Raw genomic sequence first — 24,931 nt, 5'->3', positions numbered from 1 at the left:
GCAAGGGATGGGCGGTGCTTCATTCTGCTGTGCATAGGGTTGCTATGAGTTGGAAATGACTTCATGGCACCTAACAACAACAACATACCAAAAAGAATTGGCTAACATTCAACCATTTCAGCAAGTAGCATAAGATCAAGAACCAATGGTTTTGTAGGAAGAAGTCCAAGCTGCACTGAAGGCATTGGAAAAAAGCAGCCCTCTAGGAACTGGCAGAATGCCAATCAAGATGTTACAACAAATGAATGTAACGCTGAAAGTGCTCAGGCATTTATTCCAAGAAATTTGGAAGTCAGTTACCTGGCCAACCGACTAGGAGAGATCCATATATGTGCCCATTCCAAAATATGGCGATCCAGCAGAATGCAGAAATTATCAAATAAAACTAACATGACACACAAGTAATATTTTGCTGAGATGATTCAAAAATGGTTGCAGCAGTACACCCATAGGGAATTGCCAGAAATTTAAGCCAGATTCAGAAAAGGATGTGAAATGAAGTATATCATTGCTGATATCATATGGATCTTGGCTGAAAGCAGAGAATAACAGAAAGATTACATATGTTTATTTACTATATAAAGACACTTGACTGTATGGATCAGAACAAATTTTGGATAATATTACAAAGAATGAGAATTCCAGATCTCTTAATTGTGCTCGTGTGGAACCTGTGCATGGACCAAGAGGTAGTCATTCAGACAGAACAAGAGGATACCGCATGGTTTAAAATCAAGAAAGATGTGTGTCAGAGGTTTATCCTTTCACCATACTTACTCAATCTGTATGCTAAACAAATAATCTGAGAAGCTGGACTATATGACAAAGAATGCGGCATCAGGATTAGAGGAAGACTCACTAAGAACCTATCAAATGCAGCTGATAAAACTTTCCCTGCTGAAAGTGAGGAAGACTTGAAACATTTACTGATGAAAATCAGCCTTCAGTATGGATTACATCTCAATAAAAAGAAAACAAAAATCCTCACAACTGAGCCAATAAGCAACACCATGGAATATAGAGAAAATATTGAAGTTGTCAAAAGTTTCATTTTACTTTAATTTAACATCAATGAGCAATATAGAAATTAAACAACACATTGCATCAATCAAATCTGCTGCAAGAGACCTCTTCAAAGTGTTCAAAAGTTAAGGTGTCTCTTTAAAGACTAAGATGCACCTACCCAAGCCATGGTATTTTCAATCACCTCATATGCACATGAAAGCTGGGCAGTTAATAAGGAAGACTGAAGTGGAATTGATGCTTTTGAATTATGGTGTTGAATATACACTATAAGAATATTGAATATACCACAGACTGCCAGAGGAATGAACCACCCTGCCTTGGAAGAAATAAAGCCAGAATGCCCTTAGAAGTGAGGATGATGAGACTTCATCTTACATACCTGGGATATGTTTTTAGGAGGGACAAAAAAAAAAAAAAAAAACCCCACCAAAAACTCACTGCCATGGAGTCATTTCTGACTCATAGTGACCCCCAATGGGTTTTTGAGGCTATAAATCATTATGGAACTAGATTGCTCTATCTTCCTTCCTCACAGCAGCTGGTGGGTTTGAACTGCTGACTTTCTGGTTAACAGCCAAATGCCAGACCAGTCCCTGGAAAAGGACATCATGCTTGCTGAAGTTGAGTGTCAGCAAAGAAGAGGAAGACCCTCAATGAGAAGGGTTGACATAGTGGCTGCAACAATGGTCTCAAACATAGTAGTGATTGTGAGAATATTAAAGGATTGGCAGTGTTTTGTTCTGTGGAACATAGGAGTGCTATGAGTTGGACCCAACTCAATGACACTTAACAACTTTCCATCCCTTTTATGTTGTCCTGGAGAGTATGCTGTCATAGCACAAAAATTTACCCCCAACTTGTCAATACATTGATAACAAGGTCAAATTAATTATCTGCTTTCTTTCATAGATTGGTTCCAACTGACCTGGGTAGTAGCACCATCTGGGGAACATTAATAAATAAGTAAAGAAAACAAACACATACCTCCCCTCCCAACATAGTAATACCCAAACAAACATATTACAAAACTTTATTGTTCCTGATGATCTAATTAGGTTCTTCTATGGAAGGAACATTGAAATCAATATTCAAAATAAAACAAAACTGCCACCCCTGGTGATTCTAATGCACATAAAGCATTAGAAACCATATAAGACTGGGATTCAAATATTAGCTGGAAAGTTGGACCAGAGAAACCTTTCTCCGATATCACTTGAGAGCACTTATTTACTATTTATTTAAGGCTTTTCCTACTGAGAATTCTGATTCAGATAGGCATTGGGTTGCATCCCAAAAGTTTACTTTTCTTTTTTTCACTTAAAAAAGTTTAAGCAGAATTCCAGGTGATTCATATTTTCAACTTTCTATGGTTATTAATATAATTTTCTACCTTATCTATATAGGACTCAGCCTTTAAATGACTTTTTGGTAATGAGCATTATCTAACTAAAATCATAGACAATGGTTTATAAATTGGTCAGTTTATACCCAGGTTAAACACACATAAACAAAGAGAGAGGCCTCGTTTCATGCACACTTCACTGTGGAATGACATTCCCTATGGATCACTGGACTCAGTGATGTTTTTCATTTGTTTGCAAGCATGCTCCATGATCCTGTAGTCTATGGTGTACAAAGGTTAAATTCAACAGCTAGAAAAATGATGACAGTCAAAAAGATTAAATAACAAAAAGCTTGGTGCATAGAAATCAGTCTTCAATCTCTATGAAACTACCAGTGCCAATCCTCATTATATTTTTAACTACATCATGATTACACAACTTGAACTACCCTGCAAGTTAAAAAACAGCCAGAACTAACAGCAGTATTTCCTGATGATTGTTCTGCTTGGAATTTTCTTTTATTTATTCCTTTTTTTAAAAATATATATATCAAGTGAATTATATAGAGAATTTTAATTAAGAAAACAATGCTCAGAGCCCTATTGCCTCTCAGATGCTGTACTCTATGGTCTAGTAAGTACTTTAATGAATTGTAACAATGCAAGATGTTTCTAGTTCCTTTGCATCCTTAACTCCATCAGCAGATATTTCTGCCAGACTTTCAAAATGGATTCTGTTTTCCATAATTTTTAAAGTTACTTTCTTTAGAAAGATACGTGAAAGAATTTATTCCTATTCTACTCCTTAAAAATTCCTAGTTTAAGACAAAAGCTAATCTTAACCCTAAATAAGATTGAACTAAATTTACACCAGTCATTTTACATAGGTGCCCACACTGCGGAAACCTTAGGGTAGCGATTTTATCTTAATTTGAAGTCTCCAGATACTGCAGACAATTATTACAGAAATACAGAATTTTAGACTTTGAAAGGACATTAGAGATAATTTATTAAAACACTATATAGGACTCAGCCTTTAAATGACTTTTTGGTAATGAGCATTATCTAACTAAAATCATAGACAATGGTTTTCAGATGTGAGGAGCGAGACTCAAAATGACTAATTGATTTGCTAAAGGACATTTAATTCATGGAAAGCCAATACTAGAAAGTGGGAATTTGGATACTAGGTTCTAAATTCTTCCCAACTCACACACTAACATCATGTGCCATCACCATAACAAGACATGTTAGTTCTGTTGTTGTTATTTGCCATCGAGTCGGACTCAACTAGTTCTGATTATCCTTTAAAGCTATTTACAAAAGGTAATTATTGTGATTTTGGAAACAAGATAATTCTGCTTGTAAACTATGTGCAAATATATTTTTATGTACACAAATAGTCATAATATCCAACATAATACTAGTTGCTCTCCAGCTGATTCTTACTCAGAATCTGTATGTCAGAATAGAATTGTGCTCCATAGGATTTTCAGTGGCTGATTTTTCAAAAATAGATGGCCAGATCATTCTTCTGATGCACCTCTGAGTGGACTCAAACTTCAAAACTTTTGGATAGCAGCCAGATACATTAACCATTCTCACTACCCAGATACTAATATACATATACATACAGGAATAAAAGAAATTTGCAGACCCAGTCTTAGAAACTATTTGTTTCAAGAAATATGTGGCTTTTGTGTTCTCTCTTTTCCTCCTTCTCTACTCTCCTATTGCCTCTGGTTATTTTCTTCATAGTTACATTTCTCTGACTTCAATGCCTTCATCCACCAAATCTCTTCCCTCCATCTACAAGATGGCTACTCCTTTCCATTATAGGTCAAAGCTGTTCTCGTTCCCTTAAATGCTTCTTTCCTTTGCATTTTACATAACTAATTCATACCCATCCATTATATCTCAGCTTAGGCATCCTGTCCTTGGGGAGCCTTTCTCTGAATGCCCAGACCAGGTCAGGAATGATTGTTATATGTTCTCAGAGCATCTTTTCACCTTCCATCACAGCACTTATTACAATTGTGATGTTTATATTTATTTATGATCACTTAATTTGTGTCTGTTTCTCCCTCACTCAAGATTGATTCTAAGCACCTGCTGTTGCTCATGGCCTTCCCTCCAGTGCCTGGCTCAGTGCCTGGAACACTGTACACACATAGATTGTTGAATAAATGAAAACCTGAGCTATCCTTTTCCTCAAAACTGAAGCTATTGAAGCTTTCACACATGAAGCTATTGCTCTGTTTTTCCATTTTGCAAAAAGGGTTGTAAGGATTTTGATAGGTGGCCTGCATAAAAAGGCTTGGGAAATTGAACATGGACTAAAGAGATAAGTGACATTGACTTCTTGAACAGATAAGAGGTAGATCCATCCCTGGAAAAGGAGGTGAAGAAACCAGGATGATCACTAGGTGATTGAGGAAAGGCAAAGGGAATGGCAAGCTGTGCTGCTGCCACCAAACAAGTTGTGAGAGGATGCCATTCTTCACATCCTGGTCCCAAAACAAAGACCAGAAGAAGGTCAGTGAAGAGAATCCTTAGGGAGAGCTCCTCTTGATAGAGGTCTGAGAGATCTCTGCCTGCATCCACATGCATACATTCTGGAGGCCACAGGGAAATGTTACCACACTCATTGTCTGTTAAATACCATTTTTGTGGCCTTGCCCTAAAATGCACATGTCCCATGGATTAGATGGTACATTTTCTACCTTTCAGGAAAGGATTACTGGAGAAGAGCAGACATCTTTGCAAGGGGTCGCAGAGATTTTACTAAGAAGATGAACGTTGTGCTGGAGGGCAGTAGAACCCTTCCTCATTCTGGGACTATGACAGTTTAGCCTGGATTCCACATTCTAGACCTACAAGGTGCTTCTGCCAGGTGGAGTAAGTGAGAAATCATGAAGAGACTCTGAACACAAGTGACCTGTTGGGACCAGAAAGCAGTCACAGTGAGTTATGCATTAATTTATGTACTGAACTTTTTGGCCATCTCACACTCTTGATAAAGCCTTGTGAAAGGTCTGAGCTATGCTGTAGAGAATTAAGGGAAGTTCCCAGCTCCTGACTGAATGTAAAGGGAGATGGGTAGCCCAGCTCCTTCCCCAGGGTGGTGGTGGCAGCAGCAGACCTCCCTGAAGGACTGAAGGGCTTAACCTTCTGAGGAGGTGTACTGATAGTTATAGTGGGGTCATGAAGCTTGAAAAGGAGCATGGGTGACCTACATCCTTACCATGCACACAGCTTTGAGTGATAACATGGGACAGAATGTGTCCAGAAGTCAATCATGTGGGTTTTAAGTAGAATTGTGATTTCCTTGGCACTCATAGGCTGGTGAAGAATAGGCATTCTCCTTACACATGAAAAGACTGGAACTTCAATCATGTGAATTGATTTTTCTGAGGCATATTGTCTAAAGACTCAAGTCTTCCTTTATCCCTTGTAGTGCTTGTTATAGATTGGATTTGTGTTCCCCAGATTTATGCTGATGCCCTAACCTCTGTGCTAACAAACACAACCCTGTTTGGAAATAGGGTCTTGAACATGTTAAGATCAGTTAAATTAGCATATAGGAGTATGGTGGTTTCTAATACCATCCGAGTGGTGTCATTATAAAAGAGAAGAGGCACAGAGAGACAGAGGGAAGAGAGCCATGTGACTACAGAGTTATTCTGCAGTTGCAAGCCAAGGAGCTCTTGGAGCTACCAGAAGCCTGGAGAGACAAGAAAGGATCTTCCCCCAGAGCCATCAGAAAGAATATGACCCTGCAGACACTGAATTCAGACTACTAACCTCCAGAACTGTGAGGCAATATATTTCTGTTCTTTTAAGTTATATATTTTATTACAGCAGCTCTAGGAACTAATATAGTTGCTAACATTAATTGAACACCTAGTATGTATTGGGCACTGTTCTAATGGTTTCACATGCATTATTTTGTTGAATCCTTAGAACAATCCTACCAGGTAAGTGCTTTTATTATCCCCAATTTGCAGATGGCACTCTCTTGCCCAATGTCACACAGTGAATAAGTGAAGTAAGAATGTGAACCTAGGAAGTCTGACTTCAGTGCAGGTGCCCTCAGCTATTACTATTCTTCCTCTCTATACTGACCCTAATGTGACAGCATGAACAGCTTCCTGGTGTGGGTGGCAAACTTTATGCATGGATGCTGTTTATTTAAACAGCTTACTCATCAGAAGACCCCCAAACTCCCTGCCATCCCCAGGGCAGTCACCTGTCACTATACTAATAGCACAACCACCCAAAACACAACATAGCAAGGGTCAGCAGAACTTCACTTTTAGCCACCCACATGTGTACATCATGTAGGCACACACCCTGCCCACACTGAATCTTTTTTTTTTAATACATTTTATTGAAATATAATTTGTGGATGGTGAAATATACAAAATGAAAGTGACATTGTCAATGCATTTTTTTTTTTTTTTTTTGCAGTGTGTCCTCCCCTCCCCTCCTACCCCTGGTAACCAACAAAGAATGTTTCCTTCCATATATAAGCTTTTCCTTGACTTTTTACAATAATGAACTAATACTATATTTGTCCTTCTGTGATTGACTTATTTCACTCAGCAAAATGCCTTTCAAGTTCATCCATGTTATGCGGTGTTTCACAGATTCTTCATTACCACATTGAATCATTTAAACTCACCCATTCTGTGTCCTGGCTCCTGTTTACTCAGCCATTTTCACTATATGAAAGCACTGTTCAATGTTGCTGTTCATTATATTGCTTTGAATACTTTTTGTCCATGTGTTTCGTAGACTTTCCCTTCCTCTCCATGCTCTGCAAATGTTGGTGTACTAGGGTTCTCTCTTCCTATTTCTCTTGTCGCTGAGTGCACTGTCTAGGCATGATAATGATTCCAATGTTTCCAATCCCAGTTTTCTCTCTCCAACATGTTTTTTTTCTTTGTAGTTTATTGAGGTTTTACTAAAAAAAATGTATGAAACATGGTATTTCATCTCAAAGCTATTTTAACTTAGTTGCTATAATTTTATGTTTTAGTGGGATAGAAATGCTGTCCTTAGCTCTATATTTATTTATTCAAGCTATTTTTATTTTTAGTTAAAATTAGATATAGTAATAAACATTTTGTAGTTTATTTAAATCATAATTATATGTTAGATATTTAATATGCAATTTAGTTTTTATTAGCAATAAAAATCATAATACTGAAGTAAGGATAAAAAGCCACTTAGAGCAATAGGGAAATATTAATTAATAATATTTTATTTCCTTAAATTTAATAGAACTATTTTTTGAAATTACTTTGTTACGAGAAGTAAAACATAAAATATAAATTTACAGATTGTATACATAGAAAAAACTGTAGTCATTAACAAGGGTATAGACTTTGCTTATGAAGCAAACAAATTTTTCCTCAAGAGCTATTCATAACTGTATTTGTCAGTGGAAAATAGGGAAATGTACTTTCTTTATTCTCTAGATACACATATACAGAGGATTTCATATTTTATTTTAAATATAAAAGTAGGCTAATATCCCTCAGATTTATCTATCAGTAATTAAACCCATCTGAAGCGAGACCTTAGAGAAAAAAATACCTCTAGATTTAGTCAGATAATACAGGAAAATCTTTCATTTCCATACAAAGTAGTTGGTTTGAAACCAAAAAGTTTGGACTTTACTTCTTCTTACTGTTTCTAAATCATATTTTTGAAAAATAGTGTTTTGAATTACCTATAGATATCTGAAGGAGCTCTGGTGGCACAGTGGTTAAAACATTTGCCTGCTAATAAAAAGGTTGGCAGTTCGAAACTACCAGTCACTCCATGGGAGAAAGATGGGACACTCTGCTTCTGTAAAGATTTCAGTGTTGGAAATCCTATTTGGCACTTGTACTCTGTCCTATAGGGTCACTAAGAGTTGGACTCAACTTAATGGCAGTGGGTTTGGCTTTTGGTATAGATGATCTGGGCATATGAAATAAGCAGAGGTCAAGGACAAAGCATAAGCCATAATCCAACCACTCTGACTCATCATCACCATCTTCTGAAATGGTAAAATGACACATCCTGAAACATGAACTTAAAATCTATGACATATTTTTTAATAATAAATTTCAGTGAATAGCTAAAACAAACTCAAAACAAAACAAAACAAAACTCACTGCTATGGAGTTGATTCTGACTCAAAGCAACCCCCTTAGGGTATCTAAGGCAGTAAATCTTTACAGAAGTAGATTCCCAGTCTTCCTTCCATGGAGTGGCTGGTGAGTTTGAATAGTCAACCTTCTGGTTAGCAGTCAAATTCCTTAGGCACTATGCCACCAGAGCTCCTTAGAGACAAACTAAAGATAGTGCAAGTATACAAAATACCACCATTTAACTCCTTAGAAACCATGAAGCAAGTCTGTTTTAGCTCCAGGTGTCCATGTGATCACAGTGGTAGCCTTGTAAATAGCAATGTGGATGTGGAGAGTGCCATCTGTGCACTGAGTTATAGACTGGCACAGAGGTCTACCCAAAGATCTACCTAAGACGCCAATCCACAGGGCAAACATATATCTATGGGGTCAAGCAGTGCTACTGTTTCATATTGAGCTAAATGTATCTGAAACATTTGGATTCATTTTCAAGTCAAAACTACAGGAAAAGTGTTTCTGAGAGATTTGCCTAGCTTAGCTGTTTAGAGCAACTGTGAATACGTCTGGAAATCAGGGGCATGGGCATCTTAAAGCAAGTATATTTAATGCTTAGAAGACGCAGACATGAAGATGAAAGTAATGGAATGTAATTATTTGGTTTACACAAGCAACTATTGTGTGGCTGCCATATATCAAGGCTAGGAATGGAAAGGTTAAGGAAGAGGAGAGCAGGAAGTGGAAACCCAGAGAGCAGTAGCCCTAGAAGAGGCAGGGAACACAGATGACCATAGACAGGATTTCTAAGATGCCACAGAGGGAAAGAAGAACGTTTCAGAAATAGGGTAGTGAAATGGTTATGAGTTTTATGTATTAAACAAGACTTCTTTCTTTTAAATGCAGCTCTACCACTCACTAGCTCACATCTTTAGTGGAAGTTACCTTCTCCTTGTCCCCATTTCCTTACCTATAAAATGATAATAGCAACAGTCTTCACTTATTAGAATTTTTGTGGGATTAAATAGGTTAACATACAGAGAGCGCACAGAACAGTATGAGGCACACAGTAAAACTGCTCAGTAAGTTTTAGCTAGGATTAGTTACTGTTATGATAAATAGACAAATATTCTTACATGGTAGCTGAATGCATTACTGCATCACAATACACACCAGCAACACAACACACAAGCATATGAGGACACTGCTGTAGTCGTTTAGTACATTTCTGTATTTGAGAAATTGTCAGACTACAAGCAGATCACTTCATAAAGAACTATTGGGGCCTTTAGTATAAGGCTATAAAATTATGTACACTTCAGTAGCACTTTTGGCACTTTTGTGGAAAATGCACACATATGGTAAGCTGTTACTCTGTGACACATATTTTTTTTTTCAAGCACTTTATATGCATAATGCATTTACTGCTCACAACAATTCTGCAATGAAAGACCAATTATTACATTAATGTTAAAGCCAGAGAATCTGATGTTTGGATGAGTTGAGTTAAGGTCACCCATGATCAAACAAGTGGTAAGTTGTATAACTATGGTTTGGATTCAAGCCTACTTGACTCCAAAATCAATGCTCTAACCATTAAAACCAGTTGCTGTTCAGTTGATTCCAACTCATGACAGCTTATGTATGTCAGAGTAGAATTGTGTGCCATAGATTTATTATTAATATTATTTTGGTGAAAATATTCACACTAAAGCATATACCAATTCACCAATTTCTCCATGTATAATTCAGTGACATTGATTACATTATTCAAGTTTTAAATTCATTCTCACTATCCCTTTCCAAATTATTCTGCTATTATTAACATAAACTCTCTGCCTCCTAATCTTCTCATCTAATCTTTCAAGTTGCTGTGGTCAATATGATTACATATAGTTAATTCATTTAAAAAGTAGAAAGCTCAAGGAAGATAATCCTTTCTAATTAAGCTAAACTGTTTCATTAAGGATCCCTGGTGGCACAGTACTTAAGCACTTGGCTGCTAACCAAGAGGTTAGTGGTTCAAACTCACCAGCTGCTTCATGGGAGAAAGATGTGTCATTCTTCATTGGCAAAAATTGTTGTTATTGTTGTTAGGTTCTGACTCATAGCAACCATAGATGCAACAGAACAAAACACTTCTTGGTCCTGTACCATCCTTACAATTTTGCTATGCTTGAGCCCACTGGCAAAGATTATAGCTTGGAAACCCTGTGGGGCAGTTCTACTCTGTCCTGTAAGATCACTATGAGTCAGAATCAAGTCAACAAGAATGTGTTTGGTTTGGTTTTTATTGTTTGGTTTTAAAAATGTCTTCAGATATAGTTTTGATTTAAGGTTTAAGGATTAATTTAGGGCAATAGTTTTGGAGAGGGATTATCCAGCTCCAGAAAGTCTGGATTCTATGGTAATTTGAAATTATATTTCACAATTTCCCTCCTTTTAATCAAGATTCTGCTGTAGAATTTTTGATCAAGACATTCCGTAATAGTAACTGGGCCCTGTCCAGTTCCGGTGTCATGGCAAAGGAGGCAGTTATTCATGGGGGCAATTAGATACTCATTTCAGTTTTTCCTCAATACTTGACGTTTTTTTTCTTTGCTGTTCTAGGCAAATAGAAACAAATTGTTGTACTTCGTATGACTTCTTTCAAATTTTTCAGACATCCTGCAACAAAGTGGGAGGTAGATCATGAACACCAAACACAATAGTGGTCAATTGACTGGGATGTTCTGTGAAACCATATCTGTAAATTTCTAAACCAAGGTTGAGGGTTAGGGGAGACCCATGAAGTGGTTGGTTGTACGTAAGCAGCAGCATCAGCTACTTTATTTTGTTTTGTTTTTATACACACATATATAACACAATATTTACCAATTCAACCTTTTTCAGATATTCAAATTAGTAATGTCAATTACATTAATCATGTTGTTCAACCACTACTCTTAATTGAAACTAAATTTCTCATCACCATAAACAGAAACTCACTGCTTCCCAAATAATGGCTCCCTCTCTCCCACACCTGGTTTGTTGTTGTTGTTAGGTGCCGTTGAGTTGGCTCTGACTCATAGAATTTCCGTGTACAAAAGGAAGAAACCTTGCCCAGTTTTGTGCCAGACTCACAATACTTGCTATACTTGAGCCCATTGTTGCAGCCACTGTGTCAGTACATCTCATTGAGGACCTTCCTCTTTTACGTTGACCATCCAGGGAGCATGATATCCTTCTCCAGGGAATGGTCTCTTCTGACAACATGACCAAAATAGATCAGACAAAATCTGGCCATTCTCTCTTCCAAGGAGCATTCAGGCTGCCCTTCTTTCAGGACAGATTTGTTAGTTCTTTTGGCCTTGGAAGGAAGGTTGGGCAATCTACTTCTATAGTGCTACTGCCTCGGAAACCCAAGGAGGGTCGCTATGAGTCAGGGCTGACTCCACAGCACATTACAACAACAACAACAACATGGTACTTTCAGCATTCTTCACCAATATCACAACTCAAAAGGATCAACTCTTTTTCAGTCTTCCTTGTTTTTGTTTCTATACATTTACCTAGTCCTGTCATTTCAAATAAGAGAGATCACACAATATTTGTCCTTTGTGATTGATGGACTTATTTCACTGACCATAACATTTTCAAGGTTCGTCTTTGTTGCAGTGTGTATCAGGACTTAATTTCTCTTTCTGGCTGAGGAATATTTTATTGTATGTATGTACCATATTTTCTCCATCCAGTCAACCACTGAAATACATTTAGCTTTTTTATACTTTTTGGCTATTGTAAATAATGCTGCAGTGAACATTGGTGTACATATGTCTGTTTGCATTATTGCTTTTAAGTCCTGTAGGTTTATATCTAGGACTGGGATTACTGGGTAATATAGTAGGGTTTTTATTTATTTATTCTGAGGAATCACCAACCTATTTTCCACAACTTTACCATTTTGTATTCCTGCTAGAAATTGATGAGAGTGCCAATATCCCCAAATCCTCACCAACATTTGCTATTTTTCTTTTTTGTTGTTTTTTAAATCTTAGCCATCCTAATGGGAGTAAAATGGTATCTCACTGTGATTTCGATTTGTTATCTCTTTCACTGCTGAAAACATTGAGCACCTTTAAGTGTATTTGTTGGCCATTTGACTACCCAGTTTGGTGAAATGTCTATTCAAGTCCTTTGCCCATTTTTTGATTAGGCTATTTGTCTATTTGTTGTTAAATACATTTTCTATATTAGATCCTTATCAGATACATGCTTCCTGATAATTTTCTCCTGATTTATAGGTTGTCTTTTCACTTTTTGGATGAAGTCTATTGATGAACAAAAGCATTTAACATTTATGAGATACCATTCGTCTATTTTGTCTTTTGCTATTATACTTTTGTTATATCAAATAATTCATGATTACAAACTCGATCTGACAGCCATGCCCATATCTATTTTTCCACGGATTTTTATGATTTTCGTTTGCACATTTAGGTCCTTAATCCATTTAAATTTGCTTTTGTTTTTGATGTGAGATATCGATACTGACTTTTTTTTTCTGTATGTGGAAATCTAGTTTTCATAGCACTGTTTATTGAAGAAGCTTCTCCTTCCCACATTGAGTGGTCTTAGCACCCTCATCAAAATCAGTTGACTGTGGATGTGTGAGTTTATTTATGGACTGTCAATTCTATTCCATTTGTCTATGTCTATTATTATACCGGGAGCTCTGGTAGCATAGTGCCTAAGGCGCTTGACTGCTAACCAGAAGGCTGGTGGTTCAAACCCACCAGCCACTCCTCGGAAGGAAGATAGGGCAATCTACTTCCGTAGTGATACTGCCTCGGAAACCCAAGGAGGAGTCGCTATGACTCTGGCCGACTCGATGGCACCTAACAACATTATTATACCAGTACCAAACAGTTTGGATTATTGTAGCCTTATAGTACCTTTTGAAATCAAGAAATATGAGTCCTTCTACATTGCTTTTCTTCTTCAAAATTGCTTTAGCTATTCAGGGCCTCTTGCCATACCAGTTTCTACAGTCTGAAATTGACCAAACCTGCAATCAAAATATATTGACAATTACTAATTGTTTTGGTTCTCTAGTGCTGCTATGGCAGAAATACCACAAATGACAGCTTAACAAATGGGAATTTATTCTGTTACAGTTTAGGATGCTAGAAGTACAAATTCAGAGTGACAGCTTTAGGGGCTGGGTGAAGGACCCTTGCCTTGGGCTTCAGTTCTGCCTCTTATTGCCGGCCCACTGGAGCTAGAGGCATCTCCTAATTCAGACAGCTGCTGGCTGCTAAGGCTGATGAAACCAATGTCATCAGGTAAAGTGGCACAATACCAAGCTTGGCAGGCAACATAGCAGAACACTGGTTCAAGTCCAAGAAAATACCTAGATAGGCAGATAACATGGCAGACCACCAGTTCAAGTCTAGGAACTGGAGTTGAAGACTTGGTCAAACACAGGATCCAGATCTTTCAAAAAGTTATAGACCTTTCTCAAAACTTTTCCTTATATAATGGAAATAGGCCATACCCTGAAGGCAACTACTTAACTGCTCACAGCAGATTCTACCATGGAGTTGATTATACCACAACCAATTTCATCATGGGGAATAACTACAACCAGCTGCCAAGCTACTCAAAGTCATGGCCCAGCCAAGTTTACACACATCTTTAACTACCACACAGGTGATTGGAGCAAAAGTTGGAAACAAAGAAGAAAATGCAACCTTTGTGATAGAAATGATGTTGGAGATACATGATAGAATTTTGTACCACCAATGACTTGTTTATTGCAAATCCCTATTTTAAATGATATCAACAGTGACTATGCATGTGAATCTTGCCAGATAGAATATGCAGGAATTAAATAAACTACACCTGTGAAAAGAAATAATAAAGAAGCTCAATATCATTCATCAGAACAAGGCCAGGGGCCAACTGTGGAACAGACCATCAATTGCTCATATGCAAGTTTAATTTGAAGCTGAAGAAAATTAAAACAACTCCATGAGAGCCAAAATACAAACTTGAGTATATTCTACCGATAGATTGGATGAATTGAACACCATTGAACTTTGACCATGAGACTTGTGGGATGACATCAAAACAATCATGCATGAAGAAACAAAAGATCATTAAAAAGACAGGAAAGGCAAAAACGACCAAAATAGATTTCAGAAGAGACCCTGGACCTTGCTCCTGAAGGGAGAGTAGCTAAAGCTAATGAAAGAAATGATGAAGTAAAAGAACTGAACAGAAGATTTCAAAGGGCAGCTTGAGAAGACAAAGTAAAGTATTACTATGAATTGTACAAAGACTTAGAATTAGAAAATCAAAAGGGCGGAACACACTTGGGATTCCTCAAACTGAAAGAAGTGAAGAAAAAATTCAAGCCTCTGGTTGCAGTACTGAAGCACTCTGTGAGCAAAATATTGAATGATGCAGGAAGCATCAAAAGAAGATGGAAGGAATAAACAGAGTCACTATACCAAAAATAACTGGTCCACACTCAACTATTTCAAGAACTAGCAATATTGTGATAGTTAAGGTTATGTGTCAATTTTGCTGGATCAGAATTCTGAGTTGGAATTGTGCCATTTTACCTGCTGACCTTGGGTTCATCAGCCTCTGCTGCCTGAAGCTGCCTGAGTTAGGAGGTGCCTCAAGGTCTAGTGAACCTGGAACAAGAGGCAGAACTGAAGTTCACGATTGAGAGGCCTCACCCAGCCCATAGAGCTGGCACTCTGAATTTGGACTTTTAGCCTCCTAAGATGTAAGAGAATAAATTACTGTTTGTTAAACCCATTCACTTGTGTTATTTCTATTATAACAGCACTAGCAAACCAAGACAGAATTTGGTACTGAGAGAATGGACTGATGCCCTAATAGATACCTAAGATGTGGAAGCAGGAGTGGAGTGCATCCATGGACCAGAGATACTTGCACTCAAACCATGGCAGAGAGACCTACAAAGAGACCTACAGAGATACAGTGATAGCAGACCAGAGGGACCAGCATGAGACAGAGCAAGGGCTTGCCAGCCCACAGAGTGAGAAAGGTAAATACCTTGGGGGCAGGAAGCTTCCCAGTGGAGTGAATTGCCTTTAGGCACCAACTGGCAGAAGTTGAAGAGACCAAGGAAATGTGAAACAGAGCTACCTCAGTCTCAAATGGTAGGACATGGCCTTTGTGCTTTCAAAGTGTAAAACTGCCACGGTCTTCCAGGTTTCAGAGTCCGATCTTCACCAAATTGGTTCTGTCATCAGGGCTGCTGTACAAGAGTGCCAGTGGCATGGGACCATATCCACTGCCCAAAAGTGAGGGGGTGAGGCTGTCATACTCAAGGGGCAGAAGAATAGGGCCTACCAGGCCTTGTGGGTGTGGTGATCACTCAGATGGACTAAGAGAATCAGGCCACTCAATGAAGGAGATTTGTACAGGTACAAGTTGACAAGGGGTAGAATGTGGTAGTTAAGGTTGTGTGTCAACTTGGCAGGGCTGTGGTTTTGAGGGGTTTGGCAATTGGGTATAGTTATTACCCATGATAAGACTGTAATCACCTCCATGGTGGAATCTGCTGTGAGCACATAATCAATTGAAGGGGAGTTGCCTTTGGGGTGTGGTGTGCTTCCAGAATAAATGATGAAGCTTTGAGAATGGTCTCTAGATTTTAGGCACATTTTTGATCCTGCATTTGGCTAAATCTCTAGTTCCTAGACTTGAACCAGTGGCCTGCTTTGTTGCCTGCCAATCTTGGGATTGTTTTGGGCCTTGAACCAGTGGCTGGCTGTGTTACATTCTGATCTTGGTATTGTGCCATTTTACCTGCTGACCTTGGGTTCATCAGTCTCAGCAGCCAGCAGCTACCTGAGTAAGGAGAAGCCTCCAGGTGAACTGAAGTGGGCCTGGAAAAGAAGCCCAAAGTTGAGGGGCCTTTACCCAGCCTCTAGAACCAGCACTCCTAATTCTCCTGTAAACTGTAAGAATAAATTCCTGTTTTCTAAAGCCACTTGCTTGTGATTTTTCTGTTATAGCAGCACTAGAGTACCAAGACACATGTGATCAAGAACATATGGTACTGAAGAAAGAAGTCCAAGCTGTACTGAAGGCATTGGCAAAAAAAAAAAAAAAAAAGCCTCCAGGAATTGACATAATACCTGCAGTGTAGTAAATTACTTTGTGTGGCTTTTCTACCCATAAGTCTTTGTAAACTCCAAGGTGGAATTTGCTATGAGCAACTGAGGAGCTCCTAATTGCTGAAGGTGTCCACCTGGAGTATTTCTGTTGGGAGTGGCACAAAACAATGTTCTGGGACGTGCCCACTCTCTCTCTCAGGTGCTTAGAATTCTGATGCCATAATTGGCTAGTTTGACCACCCTGCGGGCTCTAAAGGAGACCTCCTGGAGGCAGAACTCTCTCGGACTGCTGGTCGAGGAAGACTTGCTGCTGAAAGAGACACGGGATCCTGAGACACGCGTTGCTGGGAAAGAGACGCAAGAGACACGCACCCCGGAAAGAGACTGTGAGAGACTCTTGGCTGAGGGACGGTGGGCTGGGAGAGAGACTGAGCGTTCTTCCTGAACTTGAGTTGTAGCCTGGTGCTTCCCTAATAAACCCCATAACCTGTGAGCTCTGTGTGGCCACTGCAGTGAATTATCGAACCCAGGAGAGAGGTGGTGGGTGCTTTGGGAGGAACGGTTGGTGAAAGGGCTAGAGGGAGGCAGCATGTCTGGCCTTGCAGTAATAGGCCTTGGGTTACTGCTGGTAATCCTGCCTTCCTCTTGTGAGATTAGAGGAAGTCAGAACATGTGGCCTCCTTGCCGTTTTTGCAATACCCATTAATATATTTTTAAAAAAAAAATGCAATACTGGAGGTGGTCATTCATTTATGCCAAGAAATTTTGAACACAGCTACTTGGGTAGCTGATTGGAAGAGATCCATATTTACACCCACTCCAAAGAAAGGCTATCCAACAGAATGCAGAAATTATCAAACAGCATCATTAATATCACACCCAAGTAAAATTTTGCCCAGTAAAATGGTTGCAGCGGTTTCTTGACAGGGAATTTCCAGAAATTCAAGCTGGATTCATAAGAGAACTTGGAACTAAGGATATAGTGCTAATATCAGATGTATCTTGTATGAAAGCAAAGAGTACCAGAAAGATGTTTACCTATGTTTTATTAACTATGTAAAGGCACTTGACTGTGGTTTATAACTAATTATGGATAACATTGTAAATGGGAATTCCAGAACACTTAATTGTGCTCATGAAGAACCTGTACATAGACCAAGAGGCAGTCATTTGAGCAGACTGCACAAGATACTGCATGGTTTAAAATCAGAAAAAGTAAGTGTCAAGGCTATATCCTTTAACCATACTTATTTAGTCTGTATTTGAACAAATAATCCGAGATGCTGGGCTATATGAAGAAGAGTGTGGTATCAGGATTGGAGGAAGACTCATTAACAACCTGCAATATAGAAATGACACAACCTTGTTTACTGAAAGTGAATATTTGAAGGACTTACTGATGAAAATCAAAGACTATAGCCTTCAGCATGGATTACACCTCAACATAAAGAAAACAAAAATCTTCACAACTGGACAAATAAGCAACATCATGATGAATGGAGAAAAGATTGAAGTTGTCAAAGATTTTGTATTACTTTGCTACACAATCAGCACCGATGGAAGCAGCAGTCAGTAAATCAAATGATGTATTACATTGGGGAAGTATGCTGCAAAACACCTCTTTAAAGTGCTCAAGAGCAAAGATGTCTCTTTGAAGACTAGAGTACACCTGACCCAAGCCATGGTATTTTCAATCTCCTCATATGCATGTGAAAGATGGACAATGAATAAGGAATATTGAAGAAGAGTTGATGATTTTGAGTTGTGGTATTGGCAAAGAATACTGAAAGTACCACTTAATGCCAGAAAAATGAACAAATCTGTCCTGGAAGAAGTGCAGTTGGAATGCTCCTTGGAGTGAGAATGGCCAGACCTACCACTCACCTAGTCTCACCTACTTTGGTCTTGTTGTCAGAAGGGACCATGTGGTAGTTAATGTTACATGTCAACTTGTCTGGGCCTGATTTTGAGTGGTTGAGCAGCTAGTAGTAGTTATTTCCCATGGTGAGATTGATAATCAACTCCATGGTGGAATCTGCCATGAGTAGCTGAGTAGCTGTTTTAGGGATGCGGTCTGCTTCCTGTGTATAAGAAGTTTTAAGAATGGTCTACAGCTTTTTCACATGCTTGGGCCCTGCATTTAGTCAAGTATTCATTCAGCAACCTGCTGTGCTCTACCATTCTTGGGATTTTTAATGGACTTGAATCAATGGCCTGACAAGTGGTTTGGTAATATCGGGACTGTGTCTTTTCACTTATTGACATTGGGTTTGGCAGCCTCAGCAGCCAGCAGCTGCCTGAGTGAAGAGATGTTTCTAGCTCCAGTGGGCCATAAACAAGAAGGAGAGCTGAAGCCCAAGGTCAAGGGGCTTTCACCCTGCCCCTAGAGCTGGGTACTTTGAACTCGAACTTCTAGTTTCTAAACTGTATGAGAATAAACACTTGTTTGTTTGAGCCATTCCACCTACGGTATCTTCTGTTAGAGTGGCACTAGGTAACCAAAACAGACCATTTTCCTTGGTGAAGTGGAGCGTCAGCAAAAAAAGCAGAAGACCCTCAACAAGATGGATTGACACAGTGGCTGAAATGATGGCCTCAGGTATAGCAAGGATTGTGAAGCTGGCGCAGGACTGGACACTGCTTTGTTCTGTTGTACATAAGGTTGTTATGAGTCAGAAGCTACTCAATTGCACCTAACAACAACAACGACAACACAGAATATTTAATGATATTATAGAAGAAATTTCACATGGAGGTTGATCCATCATGTATTCATTCTATAGAATTCTAAATATTATTGTATGTTAAGGATGACATTTTATTTTTTTCCTCCTGTGGCTTGAACCTGGCATTCTGTTAAAATTCAAACATTAATGAGAACTTGGAGAATATTCTGGCCTGTTATGTTTGCACAAGTGTTTTTCTGATAATGAAAGGACATTTGAAAACTGCTAAGGTTATATATTTATAATGTTTAATGATACTCTATCTTCACCTACATCCTCTCTTGTTTCATCACTGCCTACCACCACTTCTGATTCAGGAAGCTGAAGAGAAGGTGGTGTTTTCCCTTTTTACTTTGGTCTAAACATAGATATACATGGTTTTCCTCAAATTAACAAAATAAAATTGTGAAAGAATACTTAAAAAAGAATTGTCTACCGACTAAGGCAATAACTTTCTTTGTAAGCTCAACTTGGGTCCTGATATTCCTTGCCACATTTTGATATCAGTGATCAATTTAAGAAATTGTAAATTATTCCTTAAATCTACTAAGAAATAGAGGAGAAGAACCCATTGAATGGATAGCATACAATTCAGTTAGATTCTGCACATTATCCACTTGAGGAAAGAAGAAACACAAATAAATATGAGGACCCTTCCATTATTTCACTTTGAGTGCAACTTAAGACTAACAGATGAGAAAGGAAAAAGAAAGGCCTTCAGAAAAAGAGTTCAACGTGCACAGAAGACAGCAGTGCCAAGGCAGCAGGAGAGAAAACATCAAGAAAGTGAACCAGCAACTACAGGCACAATGATTAAAATAAGTCTACATGATTTTCTAAACCCATGTCCCATGCATATAAGTTTTGTCATTCCCTACTGTCCAACATGAGCTGGTATGATTCCTCATACCCACCATGTCACTAGCAGTCAATAAGGGTAAATTCTGGGGCTTCTCTACATTACTCACAGTCAACATTCCGGACTCTCATATAGAAGGTTCTCATTTTCCTGTTCCATTCGTGCCTTGCTCTTCCTTTTATCTGGATGCTCTCCCATTTACTGTGTTTATTCCCATGCTCATCCACCGGACTTGACCACTGGTCTAGCTTTTTCACCTCTGGAATTTTCTAGTTTGCCTTTTTTCTTTGGCTGGAGCAAATTCCGTCTGTGTTAGTACCCAAGGGAGTATGATGGTTAATGGTCTGGATGCTGGATCTAGACTTCCTGGGTTCATTTCCAGTTTAAATCAAAGAACCATCTTAATTTCTAAATGAATGAATTTGCTGGGGTCCTATCAGGAAAAGATGGCACATTCAAATTAGGTAAATTGATGTGTGTAGTGGTTTGCAGTGATGGTAATAATTCTTTACCAGCCTGTTATCCATACTCTTTGATATGTAATTTTGCAGAGCTTTTGTACTTTAGGCAGGATGACCTCTTGCACTCACCCACTCCTCTTGGCATCTGGGATCAATGTTTTGACTTGCTTTGGCCAATGTATTGTTAGCAAAAACAGGTATAAGATGAAGCTTGGAATGGACCTGTGCATTGAGAATTACTTTCTCTACCATGGGAGCATACCTGAGACAACCTGAATTTTGAGAAACATGTGAAACAGAGCTAAGGCTATCTTAGGTCAGTCATCAACCAGCTGTCATACATATGAGTAAAGCTGACCAGAATCATCAGGGTTGACACAGACATATGAGTAGTAAGTGTTTATAGTATTGTTGTTATTGTTGTTATTTGCAGTCAAGTCGGACCCTCCTTGGGTTTCCAAGGCAGTATCACTATGGCAGTAGATTGCCCAAGCTTCCTTCTGAGGAGTGGCTGGTGGGTTTGAACCTCCAGCCTTCTGGTTAGCAGTCAAGTGCCTTAGGCACTATGCTGCCAGAGCTCCTAGTGCTTATGGTAGGTTCTACTAATGTTTGGTAGGTTTTTAATATGTTATCATGGCAACAATCAAGATTTTAATTTTGACAATTTTTTACAAAATTGTGTGGACAGAGTTTAGGTAAACTAGCTTAGGGGTAGTAATTGCAAGGCATAATTACCACTGTTGTGTATGAATCAACGAGGGAAGAAACTGGCTATTGGAACCTAAAAATAAAACATTGCCATCGAGTTGATCCTGACTCATAGTGACCCCCATTAGGTTTACCAGGGTGTAAATCTTTATGGAAGCAGACTGCGGAGTGGCTGGTGGGCTCAATACACTGACCTTTTAATTAGCAGCTCAATGCCTTAACCACAATGCTACCAGAGCTCCTTTTGTTGGAACTTAGAGGATAAGAAGTGTGTATGGAGTGCACTTTAGATAAAAGAGGCAGCCAGTCTGTAGTTCTTTTGCAGGGAAGAAGTTAGAATAAGTACCCTAATTTCACTCTCTCCATTGGATCCACTCTCAATTGTTAAATGAACTTGCATCAATCAAGACTCCATAGCACCCTTTCTGGACAATGGTGATATTTCAGCACTTGAGATTAGCACCAGTTCAGAGCCAAAGTCTAACAACCCTCAGAATGTCGAGTATTTCCCTTGCCTTAGTTTGCAGGCAACCTGGCCATAGGTCCCTCTGGAGAGGACTGGAATAAGTTCTAAGGTGTACACTTTTGGCTGTGTTACACAGAAACTTTCTCAAAGGCTCTCAACCTCCCCTGCAGTTAAGGGGCTCTGGTTTGTGAACTGGCTTTAGTCTGGTAGGATAAGGGGTGATTTATGTTAAATATCTGCCAACTAGACTCAGAATATCTATGCCAATATATGTACAGCAATCCCTTAATAGACTGCCCATCTACTTTATTTCTAGGGATTCCATGATCTGTTCACCATTCCCATAGATCCCTGAGGGTCAATATAGTCTGACTCCATTTTTCCCAGAGGCTTGTTGTTTAATTGTAGCTACCTTATCACTGATGGTTAAGTGCCACCATCTGGTCTCCATCCCTCTGGGATCCCACTGAGATCAGGAAATTAAATTTCAATGCAGCATCCTCCACTGTTTCTTCAGTTTACTGAGGACAGTCACCAGAGAAATTTTGCATTTCTCAAGGAGAAAAAAACATTTTCTGGACCCTCCTATGCTACATACTGGAGAAGATATAATAGATCCATCCCAATTTCTCATTTCATTTAAATGTGGACTTTTTCCTATATAAATTTCCAACATTTTGACCTCAATAATGTAGATTAGATATCAGAAAACATTTTCAGGAAAAAAAGCTTGAGGGTTTTGTTCCTTCACCTTTCAGTAAGTCTAGATAGAAAATGTCTTAGGCTATGTAGGCCATATGTTCCTTGTTGCAAGTACTCAGCTGTGCCAAAAGTAGACATCTACAATATGTAAATAAATGAGCATAGCTGTGTTCCTATAAAACTTTATTTACCAAAATAAAGAATGGGCCAAATTTGGCCAATGGGCTGAAATTTCATAACCCTTGGTGTAGATCATTTTTGGATTCAACCTTCAAGTAGTCAGTTTTGCAGACTTTATTTCTGAGTCCTGGGTGGAGGCACTCTTGTTCATGAATTTAACCAGACCAAGACTTATGTTTCATTCTTCTTGAACTAATGCTGCTCTTAGAATTTCTTCTATACATGCTTCCCAGGCCCCTGTCAATACATGTTGTAACTCTTATGGTATGTAGACTACTTTGGGGTTGGCCTTTTGTTATTCTGTCTTGGTAATGTAGGGCTCTAATTCTTGTATTGGGTCCAGAGTCATTGTGGGGTGGTTGAGGTGGATCCTGAGAATAGGCATTGGCTTGTGAGGCAACTGCTCCAGGTAGGTCATTGAAAGACATTCACTCAGAATTCTAAACTAGTTTCCTCAGAGGGAGGGTGATAAGAGAGAGCCCTTGAGAAAAGGTGAATTCCCTGAATTCTACAAGTGATGTGTAGTGGGCTGTGAGTTGAAAATCCTCAGCTTCATCTGTATCTATTCAAATGGCCTATTCTGTAGCAGGATTCTATTCCTTCCCCTTACCTTAGTGCTTTTTATTAGAAATTTTCAGCAGTTATTAGCTGATGCAATACTGCAAACTTTAAGGTAGGGTTTACAGTTCAGTAATTTGAAGAGCATTTAATAAAGGGATTATTTAACTATTGCACAGGGTGTAGGGAAAATACAAAAAGTAATCCAGTAATCTAGGGCTAATCACAGAAATACATTGTTTCCACTCTAGACCTAAAAGGGTTAAGAGAGTATGCAAATAAAGCTATATAGGGAAGGAGCTCAGGAGGAGCTCTGGTAGCATAGTGGCTAAGGCACTTGACTGCTAACAAGAAGGCTGGCGGTTCAAACCCACCAGCCACTCCTCGGAAGGAAGGTTGGGCAATCCTACTTCCGTAGTGATACTGCCTCGGAAACCCAAGGAGGGGGCTATGAGTCGGGGGCTGACTCGACGGCACATAACAACAACAACAACAAGGAAGGAGCTCTGGTGGCCTAGTGCCTAACTAAGACATTTGACTGCTAATCAGAAGGCTAGCTCTTGGAACCCAACAGCCACTCCTTGGAAGGAATATTGGGCAATCTACTTACATGGAGATTGGAAACCTAAGGAGGAGTAGCTCTGAGTTGTTTTTTTTTTTAATTGTGATTTGGGTGAAAATTTACAGAGCAAATACACTTGCCATACAGCAGTTCACATATACTTTGTCTCCTGACATTGACAACAATTTACTACAATGCAACATCTCCCCTCCTACTTCCTCACGATAGTTACGTCTTTCCTGTGTCCATCCCTCCAAGCACTACTGCCCCCTGAGCTGTTTCCCTATGCATAAGCAGCCCTTCCTTCTCCCATGCTTGTTCTCTCCAAGCAGTGTATCTAGCTCAGGTAAATGTTCAACTCATATGCCTCTCTATTGTTTGGCTGGAAGCCAGAGGCATGGGTTCAATTCCAGACCTGAAGGGCGCTAGGGGCCATAGTCTCAGTGGTTCCACCAGGCTCTATCGGACCAGCAAACTTGGTCCCCCCTCCCCTTTTTTTTCCCAAATGATTTTGAGTTTTGTTCCACATTGCTCTCCCTCTCTATCCAGGATCTCCTACATAGATTCCCTTCCAAGTGGATGACAGTGGTAGCCGGGCACTATCTTGTTCTTCTTGTCGCATAGTCATATAGGCTGAAGATCAAAATGTGTATCAGTCGCTAGGACAAATTGTTTCCATGAATTTTTGGTTTTCTTCATTATTCTTTGCTCTGGACGAGGAGAGACCCATCGTTGCATCTAGATGGCTGCTTGCAAGCTTTTAAGATCCTAGTGCTATTCGCCACAGTAGGAGGGGGGACAGTGTTTTGTGTAGTATGTTATGGTTTCTTGAAGTAGTTTTTATCATTTTCTTTGTACAGGTCTTTTGTGTCCCTGGTAAGATTTATTCCCAAGTATTTTATTTTTTTTTGGTAGCTATTATAAATAGTATTGAATTCCTTATTCCTTCTTCAGCAGTCTCTTTGCTGGTGTAGAGGAATCCAACTGATTTTGGATGTTGATCTTATATCCTGCCACGATGCTAAATCTCTCAATTAGTTCCAGTAGGTTTTTGATTGAGTCT

This window comes from Orycteropus afer, unplaced genomic scaffold (assembly GCF_000298275.1).
Source record: "Orycteropus afer afer isolate SDZICR_OR568_19922 unplaced genomic scaffold, OryAfe1.0 scaffold00120, whole genome shotgun sequence".
In the NCBI taxonomy this organism is placed as follows: Eukaryota; Metazoa; Chordata; class Mammalia; order Tubulidentata; family Orycteropodidae; genus Orycteropus; species Orycteropus afer.
Note: the sequence above shows the minus strand (reverse complement) of the source record.